This window comes from Silurus aristotelis (genome assembly GCF_946808225.1).
Source record: "Silurus aristotelis genome assembly, chromosome: 13".
NCBI lineage: Eukaryota > Metazoa > Chordata > Actinopteri > Siluriformes > Siluridae > Silurus > Silurus aristotelis.
In genome coordinates, this window is record NC_139586.1 from 6,255,697 (window position 1) to 6,272,195 (window position 16,499).

At 37.3% G+C, this 16,499-nt stretch overlaps 1 long non-coding RNA gene across 1 annotated transcript; it reads right to left on the reverse strand.

The window, feature by feature from the left end:
- Positions 1 to 5,837: 5,837 nt before the first annotated feature.
- Positions 5,838 to 7,306, reverse strand: LOC310736136. Its single transcript, XR_014536474.1, has 3 exons — positions 7,239 to 7,306; positions 6,955 to 7,123; positions 5,838 to 6,470 (listed from the first exon to the last, which is right to left on the reverse strand). It is a non-coding gene; the product is annotated as an uncharacterized lncRNA (long non-coding RNA).
- Between the last annotated feature and the right edge of the window lie 9,193 nt (positions 7,307 to 16,499).

The following is a 16,499-nucleotide window of genomic DNA, read 5'->3' on the forward strand; positions in this document are numbered from 1 at the left end:
CCTATTATTGAAATACAACCTGTATCCTCACTGGTAGAGCCAGAAGTCACAGGAGCTCAGAAAAGAGGCTTAAAGCGTCCTTTGCCGAATAATAATAATGATGCCTATGAATTACTTTTAAAACGAGAGACTGAAAAAGCAGAATCACAGATACTCCTGGCAGAGGAACAAATCAAGCTGACCAAACTGCAGCAAAACAAAGCAAAACTTTAGATCCGCCTCCTAAAAGCAGAGCTTGGAAATGCTGATCTCTCCTCCTCAGATGAAACAGAACCCTGAACATTCTTTATTTTGTTGACGATTGGACATTTAGCCATTTTATTTTTTTAAGACGTTTTCAAAATATCTTAAAAAATATATATATTGTTAGTGTATATTTGTTTTTTATTTTTTGTGACTCAGATGAGGGGTCATAAAATAAATTATGAATGGAAGTGGATGTTTATGTTATTTTAGTGTTTTTCTCTCAAAAATAAAAAACTCTTACAGTGACCCCATGTTGGCTGTTCTACCTGTTCTTTACATAGCTGGTAGCCCACATTGTGTTATGTTGTCCCATTTAAAGCACAGGTAATCTGGATTTGGTAATCTTGAAAACTGTGTATCTGGCTCAGGGTGATCCAGTCCAATGTTGCTTTGAAAAACCGGTATAAAAGACGGATTACCTGATCCTGGATAGGAAAAAATAGGATTTCCAAATCTGGATCATTTTGATACTGGCCCGTGGTGATTAAAAGTGAATATGTTCTTTATAAGTAAGTTTGTCCCTGATAAACAAACCAGTGGCGACAGTGGCAAGGAAAAGCTCCTTGAGATGGCATAAGGAAGAAACCTTGAGAGGAACCAGACTCAACTGGGTTGCATCGAATGTCCATTTATAGCAGATATACGATATTGTTGGGTACAGTGATGATTATCAGAAGCGAAAAGTACACTATCCAGAGGCAGGCCTGGACGAAGTGGAAGATTCACGGCGGGAAAGGGGCAGGAACAGTGGTCACTGGAACCTCAGGATCATGTTTAACTCGACCGAGAGAGAGAGAGAGAGAGAGAGAGAGAGAGAGAGAGAGAGAGAGAGAGATTTTAGCAATATTTCTTAGGTGAAAGAAGGCGATCCTGGTAATATTATTCACGTGAGCCTCAAAGGAAAGACTAGGGTCAATAATAACACCAAGGTCTTTGACAGTCGTACACGCTGAAACAGAAACACCATCCAGAGATGCTACGGAATCGGAAGGTTGCTTCTAGCTGCATGTGTTCCTATTAAAAGTACTTCTGTCTTATCCGAGTTGAGCAGAAGAAAGTTATCAAGGATCCACTGTCTAATGTCCTTTACACACTCCTTAACATTGTTAAGCAGATCTCTCTCATCTGGCTTTGCTGAAATATACAGCTGCTTATCATCAGCATAGCAATGGAAGCGAATACCATGTTTATGTATAATTTCACCCAGAGGCAGCATATATAAAGAGAAAAGCAGTGGGCCTAAGACAGGTCCTTACGGAACACCAAACTTTACCCCAGAGATTGTGGAGAACTCACCATTTACATCAACCTTATGAGTCATTAAGAGAGCAGCACATGTTTTGACATGTGGGACTGCTCACTGCACAAAGAGCCCACAGTGCACAGATTTTATTTTATTTTGATTATTAACAGTGGTGGACAAAGTACACAAACCATGCACTTGAGCTACACTGGGTAAAATATTTCACTTGAGTAAAAGAACCAAAATTTGCCTTCAGATGTACTTTAGTATCCAAAGTACTATTTATTATGGCTATAATGTTCCTATTATCTGTTTTATCACAAGACTCTTGTTTATAACCTCAGTTTAGATGAAAAGACTCTGCTATTCTTAGCACAACAATCTATTAAGAATTAGAATGATATTTAATGGATTAATGAGTCTAACACTGATATCTAAACTTAAAAATAAATTGCACAAATTACATTTACTTCAATAATTAATAGTGGACAGTAATAATCATTTATTTTAATAATTATATATATATATATATATATATATATATATATATATATATATATATATATATATATATATATATATATATATATAGACTATATAAACTCACGTTCTTGAGTCACAGGCTGTCGGTTCTTGAGTGTCATGCTGGTGATGCTCGTGGCTGCTCGACCGCCAGCCTTCCCCGCTGGTTCTGTCTCCGGACTCTGTTCCATGTCGGATTACTCTTTGCCGTGTAGTTACTTTCCGTTCTGGTTGTGCTTTCTGTTGGACATTTGCTCGCGTTGTGGATTACTTGTCCCGATCGGATACTCTTCGTTGCTTTTCGTCCCGGCTTAAGAGAGTGTGTTTCTTTTGGTTGTGTTGTTTTCAATAAACTATGATTGACTTACTTCCGCTTCCGCGTCATGGTCGTCAGCCTGACACAACCCGTATATAACTGGCAGCCTAACTTCCAGTTTCACTGACTCTGCAAGATGGTGGGCCGTTCTAAAGTGACTGAAAGCCTCCGGCAGCAGGTTGTCCAGATGAAGGCCAAAGGGATGACCCTATCAGCCATAGCAAGACTATTGAATCTTTACAACATCATGTAAAATAGTAAAAAAAAAAAATATATATATATATATATATATATATATATATATATATATATATATATATATATATATATATATATATATATTTTACATGGAGTGTTGTATTATTCAGTATCCTTTAAAAAAATATCAGTAAATGAGTTGATTAATCCGTTATCGGCAAGTACAATCCAACCTAGCTATCAGTAAAAATTTGGTCGACCTCTAGTTTTCAAAATAGATACTGGGTAAAAAAAAAATAGGCATGTGAAATAGAATTTTTTTTTTTTTTTTTTTGCAAAAAAGAAAAACCTATTGAATCATGAAAATGTGCAAAATGTAATTCATTAATAAATACAATTATATAATTAACAAATTATAAATAATACATTTAATATAGTGCTCTCTGTGCAGAGTGCAGTGTCACGTGTAAAAACAAACATCAGTGGCATCAGTGATTCACCTCTAGAGGACAATCTCGCAATAGAAGCGGAACTTCTCTGACGTTCCAGTGACGAATGCTACCAGGAAAAACTGTATCTGTATCTATCAATGCTGGTTAATCTGCAAAACCGATGGATCGGTTGACCTCTACACAAGACAAACTGTAGAATCTTTAGAAGGATCTTTAGTAAACACCATTCATGTTTACCCATTAAAAGGACCTAAAATGAAAAACTTGCTTTTCAGTCTTAAAAGAAAAATGAACTATATACTCATGTCTCACAAATGTTATTTTTCAAGCTTATTTTGAAAAAATAAAAATAATAAAAACAATGATTCTGATATGACAAACAGGACGAATTACATGTAACTATATGGTACAATAAACAAATCAGAATCACAACCATTAGACATCAAAATGTCAAACAGTTTGTGGTGCAAGATATCCCTAACATCCAAAACACAAGGTGCTTCTATGGTATGTGCAACTTTGTAAGCATGAATATGTTCAGCTAAACAAACAGTTTTCAGTGCAGTTGTTATTAAAAAAACATGTTCATCTTTGACAAAAATATTATGGATTACAAGAAATACAGGCATGTCATTTTGAACCTAAAGACAAACTGCTAACCCTGACCGATATATATTTCCACAGAACTTGACCCATTTCACATTTAGGACCTTAGTCCACATGGGCACAATAAGTTTCTCAGCCATCTCAGTGCCAACCTCTATTTTATTCAGTGTTCATTGCCACAAAAGGATTTAGCATTTTATTAAAACACTGGTCAATTTGTGACTTTTTTTTGGGCTCCTCTAAAGATAAGCTGTTTTTCCACAGATTCTCAAGTTTCAATATGAATGTCTTCAATCACTTCTTCTAAAGCACTAACAACATAGTTAATAGTTGTCTCTGCGACACCAGCAACTTTAAGGTCAGCTACCACTGTTGCACAACTGTCTACTATATTTGTTTTTAGGAGTACAGACTCACAGTTTGAATTTGTGTTTGGTAAATCACCTACATTCCCTAATAAAATGGAGTTGGCAGTGGATAAGCTTTCACCAGAATCGAGGCATGAACTGTCAATTGCACAACATTTGCTGAGATGCTTACGTAATCCAGAAAAACTATGGTAAACATGTAAACAACCTCTTTGAGCACATTTTAACTTAACCCTCAACTGCACACATTTTGCTAGTTCATGATACAAATAATTCCACATAATTTCTTGGTTTATTTTGGGATATTTTATTGATAAAAATCTTTGTTTTTTTCGACCACCCCACCAAAAAATATTTTTTGTTGTCCAGGGGCAAAGTTGTGCAACAATGGTAAAGAATCACAGAGAAAACTGTGAATTCACAGATCATATAACAAAACTCAAGAGTGCAACCCATTTACAAAATTCTTTAAAAATTTAACAATCATTAAGCGCAAAAGTCAAAAGCACTTTAAACATATTCACATATTGCATTTGATCCAGGTATGTGTTTGTATCATGTAGTGTGTTGTGTTATTTTATGTACTTCGTTCTGTGTGAAATAAAAAAAAAAAAAACAGTTCTCTGCTGTGAAACAGAGGTGTAAATTAAACCTTTTATACGTCACTTTGGGTGTTCCTGTATACCCTGGGAACTATGCACCTTCTCTTCTTGTCACACATTATTGGCCAATGTGAGGTATTGTCCAAGCAGCCATCCTGGTTAGGAATGGGAGCCATGGGCCCCTGCTTCCTCCTATCATTTTATAATTTGCACAGACTATGTGGTATTTGGTACTTGAAGGGATTCAGCGAATCCAACAAGTCAACACCTACCATGTGCTTATTGTAAGTGTATACTGCTGCACGGCATGGGACCTCGATCTTTCTCTTTTAGCCTCTGTCCCATCTTTTGACATGAGATATAGTGTAAGCTCCAACCAGTTGTCAAAGAACAATTAAATTAAAATCTTTTGATATTGGTTCTGCTAAGTGCAGTACTACATTCCCACTTGCACCTACACCTGGAAGTTCAGGTGGATAGACAGGTTATTTCCAGTATAAATCTCAAAAGTGTGTGGAATGCCATCCTCCAAGAATTTGTAACCCCATTTTCTTGGTTTACTGGGAAGGTATTGCTTGAATCTGCCCTTGCTCTTAAATAGTATTATTTGTTCATCCACACTTAATGTCTCACACATAGACAGTTCTTTTAGCCTGGTAAGGATGTGAATTATGAAAGGGCGAATCTTGTATAGCCCATTGTAGTCAGCCATTCTTGTGGGCTGTAAACTGTTGTTGCTACAATAAAAAAAATATTTTGATTACCTTCCACCACGCAAGAGGCATCACATCAGCAACACATGCAATGTGTTAAAAAACACATAAGGGTTTATACTGTGCATAAATACAGTCATATGTGATGTCATAATAGGTGATGACATCAAAACACACTGTCAGCAAAAACATCCTTAGAAACTACCCCCTACACAACGTTGCCCTGAGGCAACAAAAAGAAAAACGTAATATCTAAAAATGCAAAATAAAAAGTCTTTAGACCATGACAAAAAGCTTCTCTTCTTTTCTAGTTGATTGCAAAATATTTAAAGAGACATCCACTAGATTTAGGGCCTAAGAAAAGATTTTGTTGCCCGAGGGCAACGCTGTGCAGTAGAAGTCTTTTCCCTGAAAAAAGGCCATGGACTAATTTATAGTACCTTATAAGGGAATTGGCATTGGCATGCCCCCTTTTACAAATGAAACAAATCAGAGCATTCTAGCTCTGAACTCAGCCATTTTGGGATTCACCTTGGTGACTTCAACATCTAGATCATAAACAGTGGTTTAAAGAAAGCTATACACATTGGTCAATTGCTGACAGTATGAGGTGCCAAGGACAAAGTAAATTTGAAAAGCTCACCAACACAGGCCAGTGAATTAGAGGCCTTGTATGGTAGTGCATGTTGGTCAATTACAATAAACCAACTCTGGATCCTACTTTTCTTTGGTTCAACAGCAAGTAGATATGGCTGAAGACTTTCTCCAATTCTATCCAGGTGCCCTTGGGTACTGGTACCAGTCTGTGAAAGAATAAAACATATTAGAGCCAACGTGGCCTAACAGTTAAAGTCATTATGCAGCATGAATGAAGATGGATTATTGTCTTTCACTAACGTTTTTGTATAAACTTCCAATAGATTCCAATAGATTGTTACTAAGTTTGTGTGAAGTAGAAAAGAATTAAAGAATTTGGAGGACAGATGATCTTTAAGTACCTGTCTGAGAAATAAGCAAGTTCAAGGTCACACAGTAAAGGAACAGTATAAAAGAGTCAATTGACCTGCTCCATTTACCTTGATGAATTTCACAAGACTATCACATGCTTGTATAGCTGAGATTTTTCCCGTTTTTTTCCGGCCTTGACTTGAAGGTGGCAAAAGGTGAACCAGAATCAGAATTGACGACATGTCGCTGTCCCAACCTGGAGACATGGAAAACAAAGTGATTTCTTTTAAAGGCCTGTAAGTTTGGTTTTTAGCTAAAAGGTGTTAAACATACCATCCTACTCAGTTTCACTTGACTTAACATTATTTGGAAGATGAGCCTGTATAAATACATTAACTAGTATTAACAGTATTAACTAATATTATGAACAGTCTTGACTACAGATGTACGATGTCATACAGTTAAACTGTATTTACATGACATAAACCATGCTTTTGTTATTCAGAGCTCCAAATGAAAACAATTTCAGATTGTAAATCTGCAACTCCTGTATGTGGCCCTTGTGCATAAAAGGGTAGATCAGGGTAGAAATGTTAGAGCAACAAGTGATTTTCATACAGTTTACAAGTCGGTATAAAACATGCATGTCTAATGGGTAAAGTTGTGACCACATCTGAAACTTTTGCCATGAATGCTTAATTTCATCTTAGTTAACTTAAGCTATAGCACAATATAGTTACCTTATTCAACCTTATTGGCGTTAGCATTTTGGATAAGGTCTTGGAGCTCACAAATCTGTGTGAGGCCACGGCTCTGGGCAATAACCTTTGGTTTAATGCTGGTGCACCACTTCTCCAACAACTTTGCAGAGGTTCCATCGCCAAATAGAAGTCTAAAATCTTGATCAATCTGCCAAAGATAATAAAAGTCAGTACCACAGTAGGAGTAAGTTTGTTTACCGAACAAGTGTGTGTTACGGCAGAACAATAGAAATTGATTTTTTATCTTTATATTTCTCACATACCAAGCCTGGTATATCCTGGAATCGTGGGAAAATTGATAGAATATCAGTTGACTCTTTAGGGTCGTTAATTATTTTTATCCCCCATAAGATACAACCATAAACATAGTTTAAGACTATTAAAATTTTCAGAAGGAAAAGTATTCATGATATTAACAATGTTAAAGTTTATCCTCTTACCACATTCCAAAAACGTTTGAAACGTTAATGGTTTTGGAGAAAAAATATATTTTTTGCTATCTTTGTACTTCACTCTGACAACGTTGTTGGTTTGCATCCTGAAGAAAGCAAAAACATGAACACAAGGCAATATTACTCACTGTCAGATGAAGATAACATTCAACATGAATTATTTTTTCTTCACTGGTGTGTTTTTATTTTGTAATAAATGTTCAACAGTTTATGCATGGTGCTAGCATGCTAGCCCTATTCAGACCATTTTTCTCATGGATGTCTAAAAATATAATCCAAATGGCACCTCAGTGATAAAACACATGCAATCAGATGGCGATTTGTTGACAATTTAGTAGCGGGTTTTGTACGAATAAAAGTGTCAATATAAAAAAAGCGCAAGGTCATTGCACGGTGTTCCACAATAATGGCGCAATTGCACATGTGCTGAGGAGTATGCAAATTCAGTGTGAGCGCCAACTCTCGCAAAACATATTCTTTAATTGTCCGAAGCAGTAACATGCTCTGGCCCCATCCCAATGCGACGTGGCGATGTAGCCTACAGCAGGTTATGGTCGCTGAACTGCTGGATGTCCGAGTGGTGCTCCAAAAATAATGTGGGCTTCATTAATAATTGGAGCATTTTTGAGGGCAAGGCTGGCCTGTTAGGGCGGGACGGTATCCATCCCACCTGGGAAGGTGGTGCTCACATTTCTTGTAGTATAGGTAATAGTCTCAGAACAGCACTAGTTAACAAGTGACTGTCCAGGGAGCCAAGGCCAGGGAGCAGACAGACAGGCTAAACCGACCGTCTGCTAGCTGCACAGAGTCGTCACTCAGGATCCACCATATTGAGACTGTGTCTGTCCCCCGAGCGAAACCAACATATAGGAATTCTCAGAAAGTCTGTTTTAGTAGCCTGATTAACATTAAATTAAATAGGACTGAACGCACAGCCAGCACCTCTGATCTACAAATAGGATTGTTGAATATTAGATCTCTAACGTCAAAAGCGCTTACTATAAACTAAATTATTACCGACCAGGAGTTTAATATAATGTGTTTGACAGAAACATGAATTAAATCGAATGAATATGTAGCATTAAATGAAGCGAGTCCTCCTGGGTATAGTTACATACACCAACCCTGTCTAAATGGCAGAGGAGGTGGAGTAGCAGCTATTTATAATAATAATCTAAACGTCACACAAAAGACTAAACAAAAATGTAAAACATTTGAAGTTCTTTACACCAACATAAAATATTCAGTGTCCGAAAGCAGGTCCAGTCAGTTAATTCCACTAATTATTATTTATAGACCCCCAGGGACCTACTCTGATTTTTTTTATAGAATTTGCAGATTTCATTAGAAATTTAGCTACTTCTTTAGACAAAGCATTAATTGTTGGTGACTTTAATATTCATTTTGATAATCAGGAAGACTCCTTAAGAGCAGCAGTTGTGTCCATTCTAGATTCAGTTTGAATGAATCAGAATGTTATAGGACCCACTCATAGTGGTGGACACACTCTCGATTTGTTGTTAACATTTGGATTAAAAATAAAAAACTTAAAAAAACTCATAATTTCACAGTCTGAAGCTATTTCAGACCATTGTCTAATCTCGTTTAAAATTTGCCTCAGTCATTGCATTTCTACCTCACCATGTTACCGTGTTAAGCGTACTTTCACGTCAGCAACAGCAGCGCGTTTTATCAATAATCTTCCAGAAATTACGATATTAGATAGATCTCCGTCAGACCCCGCAGAGCTCGACTGGGCCACTGAACACCTAGAAACAACGTTACGTTACACTCTAGATTATGTAGCTCCCCTAAAGACCAAAATGATCAGGGAGAAAAAATTTGCACAGTGGTATAATGATCATACGCGCACCTTAAAACAAACCACTCGAAAATTAGAACGTAAATGGCGTCAAACAAAATTAACAGTATTTCAAATAGCATGGAAGGAAAGCCTCCTAAATTATAGAAAATCTCTTAGTGCTGCTAGATCAGCATATTTCTCCACCCTCATAAAAAATAACAAGCATAATCCTAGATTTTTATTCAGCACGGTAGCAAAATTAACAGGGAATAAAAGCACTGCACTAACATGCACACCATCATTAGGTAGTAATGATTTCATGAACATTTTTAATAATAAAATTGAGAACATCAGGCAAGAAATCCAGACAGTTAATATAAATCCAAATTATTTTACAAGAAACCCTGTAGACAGCAGTGTAATTGTAGCAGACAATCAACTACAAAGCTTCACTCCTATTCATGAGAATGACTAAATTTCATTAATTTCCTCATCAAAATCATCAACCTGCATTCTCGATCCCTTGCCTACAAGTTTCTTTAAACAGATAACTCCAGAGGTAATTGAACCTGTTTTAAAAATAATAAACTCTTCCATTAGCACTGGTTATGTACCAAAATCCTTTAAACTGGCAGTTATCCACCCCCTTATTAAGAAACCTGACCTTGACCCATGTCAGCTGTCCAACTACAGACCAATATCAAATCTCCCCTTTATATCCAAAATTTTAGAAAAGGTTGTAGCACAGCAGTTATGCTCACACCTACTTATGAATAATCAGTCAGGATTTCCGCCTCATCATAGCACAGAGACGGCGCTAGTTAAGGTGGTAAATGACCTGTTATTGGCTTCTGATCAGGGTTTTGTCTCCTTATTCGTTTTGCTCGACCTTAGTGCAGCTTTTGACACCATTGATCACACTATACTACTCGCTAGACTTGAGAACGTTGCTGGAATAAAGGGAACAGCCCTCTCTTGGCTCAGGTCTTATTTGACTGATCGCTATCAGTTTGTTGATGTAAATGGTGAGTTCTCCACACTTTATGAGGTAAAGTTTGGTGTTCCTCAAGGATCTGTCTTAGGCCCACTGCTTTTCTCTTTATATATGCTGCCTCTTGGTGAAATCATTCATGAACATGGGATTCGCTTCCATTGCTATGCTGATGACACACAGCTGTATATTTCAGCAAAGCCAGATGAGCGAGATCAGCTTAACAATGTTGAGAAGTGTGTAAAGGACATTAGACAGTGGATGCTTAATAACTTTCTTCTGCTCAACTCAGATAAGACGGAAGTACTTTTACTAGGACCACATGCAGCTAGAAGTAAACTTTCCGATTACGTAGCATCTCTGGATGGTGTTTTTGTTTCAGCATGTACGGCTGTCAAAGACCTTGGTGTGATTATTGACCCTAGTCTTTCCTTTGAGTCTCACGTGAATAATATCACCAGGATCGCCTTCTTTCACCTTAGAACTATTGCTAAAATTAGAAATATGATGTCATTACAGGACGCAGAAAAACTAGTTCATGCTTTTGTTACTTCTAGATTAGACTACTGTAATGCTTTACTGTCTGGGTGTGCGAGTAAGTGCATAAATAAGCTTCAGTTAGTTCAGAATGCAGCAGCAAGAGTCCTCACTAGATCTAGAAAATATGACCACATCACCCCTGTTTTAATCAGTCTACACTGGCTCCCAATTAAATCTCGCATTGATTAAAAAATACTACTACTGACGTATAAAGCACTTAACGGTCTCGCACAACAGTATCTGAGTGAACTTCTGTACCAGTGTGACCCTCCACGCCTACTTAGTTTAAAAGGCGCTGGCTATCTGTTGGTTCCTCAAATAACAAAGACTACAGCAGGGGGCAGATCTTTCTCTTATAAAGCCCCACAGTTATGGAACAGCCTTCCAACCAGTGTTCGAGACTCAGACACAGTCTCAGTGTTCAAGTCGAGGTTGAAAACCTATTTATTTAGTCAAACCTTTGATCAGTAGATTTTTTTTTTTCTTAGGTAAAGGCTCAGATCTGGAGGGAACATGGATATAAAGTGTTTGGTGAACTGGGATATTTGTATGCTGTCGTCCCCTCACATTCACACGTTCACTCAGGTTTGTTGACGGTGGTGTGGTGGGTCGTCTCTTATTCCAGAGATCCCTCATGTCTGTGTTGCCTTCTGGTTCTCCCTTTTAGTTATGCTGCCATAGCGAGTCTTGCCGGAGTCCAAACTGCACAGTGACACTAACTTTCATACAACAATAAGGACACTAAATAATCCATATCCTTCTCTTCCTGTCACACTCTTCTCTCTCTCTCTCTCTCTCTCTCTCTCTCTCTCTCTCTCTCTCTCTCTCTCTCTCTCGGTCGAGTCAAACATGCTCCTGAGGCTCCAGTGACCACTGTTCCTGCCCCTCTCCCCTTAGTGGATCTTCCCACTTCGTCCAGGCCTGCCTCTGATAGTGTTTTCTTCGACTGGAGGCCACTCTGTGCAGCTCGGGACGGTTTCTCATCAACGCCTTGGGTGGTTCCATTAAATTCCAGAGTAAGAACAGGCGTTTTGAGGATGGATTTGGACTGTAGTTAATGTCAACAGTCTGCTACACTGACTCAGGAATACAGTTCGCTTCTGATCATCATCACTGTACCCCACAACATTGTATATCTGCTTCAAATGGACATTCGGTGCAACCCAGATGAGGATGGGTTCCCTCTTGAGTCTGGTTCCTCTCAAGGTTTCTTTCTTATGCCATCTCGGGGAGATTTTCCTTGCCACAGTTGCTCATCAGGGACAAACGAACTTACAAAGAACAATTGAAATGAATTGAATTGAATTGAATTGAATTGAATTGAATTGAATTGAATTTAATTTAATTTAATTTAATTTAATTTAATTTAATTTAATTTAATTTAATTAATGATCAAAAGCCCAACAACAAGCTTGTAAATGAAAGGGTACAACATTCTGGATTTAGACGGCAAAAAAAAAAAAAAGAATAGCCCCTGTAAATATTGATAAAACCTTACATTACCGTGAGAAATTCGAGTCCGAATAGAGCTAATGCACATCAAAATGGCCTCCAGCAATCCAGTCAAGGCTCCAGTTTAACTCTTAACCGAGTCAAGTACATGTGGTGCACAACTCGATCCTCGCCACAATAATTTAGCTTACAAACATTTAATAAAAAGTTGGCAATTTCACTGGTGTCATTTAACATTTGTTACATTTGTAATCTATATAATAACTATTTGCTTCTAAATTAAGCAAAGTTCTAAAATTAAAATCGATCCAGATATTGATATGAGCTCAAAACAGAGGCTCAAAACAAAAATAAATAATTAGATATAAAAATGTAGTTACTTACATCTAGTAGAAATGCGCCTTGTCTTCCGATTCCACAAGCTGCACCGCTTGATGACTGTGTAGAGTAACGCGAATTAATGAAACTCTGTGAGGAGACAATGGGGAGAAGTCACAGTTACTCTGTAATTTTGCTCTCACACTACTGATATATTTTACTCTGTACACTCAAAATAGAGCAAAAACAACTATTTTTAAGGAAAAGAATATTGTCTCTGGAAAAATTACTCTGATATTTTTCCTGTGTACAGGTGCACTGACTTTTCATTGTAATTATTATTGCAGCATAAAACCCTGATTCAATCTGTGGGGCCTTTCTTTAATTTCTTCATGTCTTTGTTAATCCGGATAATAATAATAAACGAATATACAGAAATGATTAAATAATGTTTATTAATAAAAGTAAAAAAAAATGCACCGTTTGAAATACTATACAAAAAAATACAGACAAAAAAAGAGAAACAATGCTCTACATTTCTATCCAAATGCAATTTTATATTAAAAGATAGCAAAGAAATAATTCACTGTCAAAAACACGGCATGTTAGTATCACAAAAGCCAAAAAAAACAAAAAAATCATATACAGACCGTTTTTTCCCTCATATTTACACCCAAGTGACATCCGAACCAAGGAATTATAAATATCTCTTAATTAACTTTACAACAGTTACATGTGTACTGATATTTCAGAGATATACTCTGTTAAATAACTGGCACGTCATCGACATGTCGAGGAGAATGTAAAAAAAAAAAAAAAAAAAAGAGGTTCATGAAGTCCTGTCCAGTGAGTCACAATAAAGGGACTGTTCAGCATTTTGGCTTTTTTTTCTTTTTTTCAATATCTGTTTTCACAAAGTCAGGAGGAGGAGTGATTTGCTGTTTTATTTTTTCCCCGGGTGCAGAAAGCAGATGTCCAGTCCAGGTATTTTGGTTCACTTCACAATCTCTGTCCCTAGTCCATTGTTATAAACACACATACAAAAAAAAAAAGTCCAGCAACATTATAACAGCTATACAAAATCTCTTCTATTAAACTGAGATTATGATCTGGAGCATTTTGTGCAAGTTCACTGAAATTCTGTACACTTTTTACCTTTTAAAGCAGATTATTAGTGTTATTTATATTCCTTTAATCAGAATGATTGGAAATGAATTCATGGAGGTGAGGAGCATGGCCTGAGCAAAGAAGAAAATAAAACAGAAAACAAAGCTGAATCTGACTTTGTGGTAATAAATTAGAAAAACAAAAATGTTCACAATCCCTTTAAACACAGGTAAAAAAAAATCCCTTTTGTACAAAAACAAAACAAAAAAAAAGAACTATACAATAACAATAAAACCTCAACACATAGAAATGCTTCTCTGCAGTTTAAACTCTGTTCAACGGTTTCTGTGTCAGTCTTTTTATAAAACATGGTGGTCAAACATGAAGCAGGTTACCGTTCAGATAAACCGAGTAGTGTAGCTGCCAAGGATTGTTGGCCTCGCTGTGTGTGTGTGTGTGTGTGTGTGTGTGTGTGTGTGTGTGTGTGTGTGTGTGTGTGTGTGTGTGTGTGTGTGTGTGTGTGTTTTCACGGAAAAACAAAGACACCTCCAGAAAACACACCTCCAGAAAAACACACCTCCAGAAAAACCACCATTTGGCACCTTCACCTCATTCATAGTTTTTTCTTTTATGAATGATTCTGCAGTATGATTAGTGAGAGATATCATGTATTACATCACAATACTAACAAGGTTTCATGATTATCTACTTTAGATAAAACACTACCTGGATAAAAAGGAACAGTTTGGTTGTAAATAAGCTTTCATGAAGACGTTTGTCATCTGACTCGGAATCACACAGGACTAGGTCCCCGACTTACTGCGCGCCACGCAAAAATGTAAATATTTTTTTACAATTTTGTCGTGTCCCTATCGTCACCATAAGATCGAAAACTCTAAAGTTGAACCATCATAACTTGTGGACTATATATATATATATATATATATATATATATATATATATATATATATATATATATATATATATATATATATATATATATATATATATATATATATATATATATATATATATATATATATATATATATATATATATATATATATATATATTTATATATTTATATTTATATTTATATTTAATAAAGGTAGTCCCTGAATTACGATGGAGACGACCTCATCGTAATGTGAAAATATGGTAAGTAAAGACATGGCCTGACCTACCCAGGAGTCTTAAAGAATTGTGATCAGTATGGGGTAATATACTGTAATTTAATAACAGCTTAACAAGCTACAGAACATTATTTAGCAAAACAGAGCAATTCCTAGTGTTGCGTCGTATAAACCATACAGTAAGTATGTATGTGGAAGCATGTGCGTGGGTGAGCGTCAGTTCATGATTGGCGGAGACAGGCTCTGTTCTGGGCGTCTGGAGACGCTGATAAAAAGGAGAAACAGGAACATGCACTCTAAGAGTAAGAGTGAGAGTAAGGCATCTCACAAGATGGAAGATGCATATGCCCTGACAGCGTAAAAATGTTAATATTTTTTTTAATTTAAAGAGTATATATATATATATATATATATACAGTGGGTACGGAAAGTATTCAGACCCCCTTAAATTTTTCACTCTTTTTTATTTTGCAGCCATTTGCTAAAATCATTTAAGTTCATTTCTTTTCCTCATGAATGTACACATAGCACCCCATACTGACAGAAAAACACAGAATTGTTGACACTGTTGCAGATTTATTAAAAAAGAAAAACTAAAATATCACATGGTCCTAAGTATTCAGACCCTTTGCTCAGTATTTAGTAGAAGCCCCCTTTTGATCTAATATAGCCATGAGTCTTTTTGGGAAAGATGCAACAAGTTTTTCACACCTGGATTCAGGGATCCTCTGCCATTCCTCCTTGCAGATCCTCTCCAGTTCTGTCAGGTTGGACGGTAAACGTTGGTGGACAGCTATTTTTAGGTCTCTCCAGAGATGCTCAATTGGGTTTAAGTCAGGGCTCTGGCTGGGCCATTCAAGAACAGTCACGGAGTTGTTGTGAAGCCACTCCTTCGTTATTTTAGCTGTGTGCTTAGGGTCATTGTCTTGTTGGAAGGTAAACCTTCGGCCCAGTCTGAGGTCCAGAGCACTCTGGAGAAGGTTTTCGTCCAGGATATCCCTGTGCTTGGCCGCATTCATCTTTCCCTTGATTGCAACCAGTCGTCCTGTCCCTGCAGCTGAAAAACACCCCCACAGCATGATGCTGCCACCACCATGCTTCATTGTTGAGACTGTACTGGACAGGTGATGAGCAGTGCCTGGTTTTCTCCACACATACTGCTTAGAATTAAGGCCAAAAAGTTCTATCTTGGTCTCATCAGACCAGAGAATCTTATTTCTCACCATCTTGGAGAACTCCATGCGGGTTTTCATGTGTCCTGCACTGAGGAAAGGCTTCCGTCGGGCCACTCTGCTATAAAGCTCCACTGGTGAAGGGCTGCAGTGATGGTTGACTTTCTACAACTTTCTCCCATCTCTCGACTGCATCTCTGGAGCTCAGCCACAGTGATCTTTGGGTTCTTCTTTACCTCTCTTACCAAGGCTGTTCTCCCCCGATAGCTCAGTTTGGCCGGACGGCCAGCTCTAGGAATTGTTCTGGTCGTCCCAAACATCTTCCATTTGAGGATTATGGAGGCCACTGTGCTCTTAGGAACCTTAAGTGCAGCAGAAATTTTTTTGGAACCTTGGCCAGATCTGTGCCTTGCCACAATTCTGTCTCTGAGCTCTTCAGGCAGTTCCTTTGACCTTAATGATTCTCATTTGCTCTGACATGCATTGTGATCTGTAAGGTCTTATATAAACAGGTGTGTGGCTTTCCTAATCAAGTCCAATCAGTATAATCAAAAA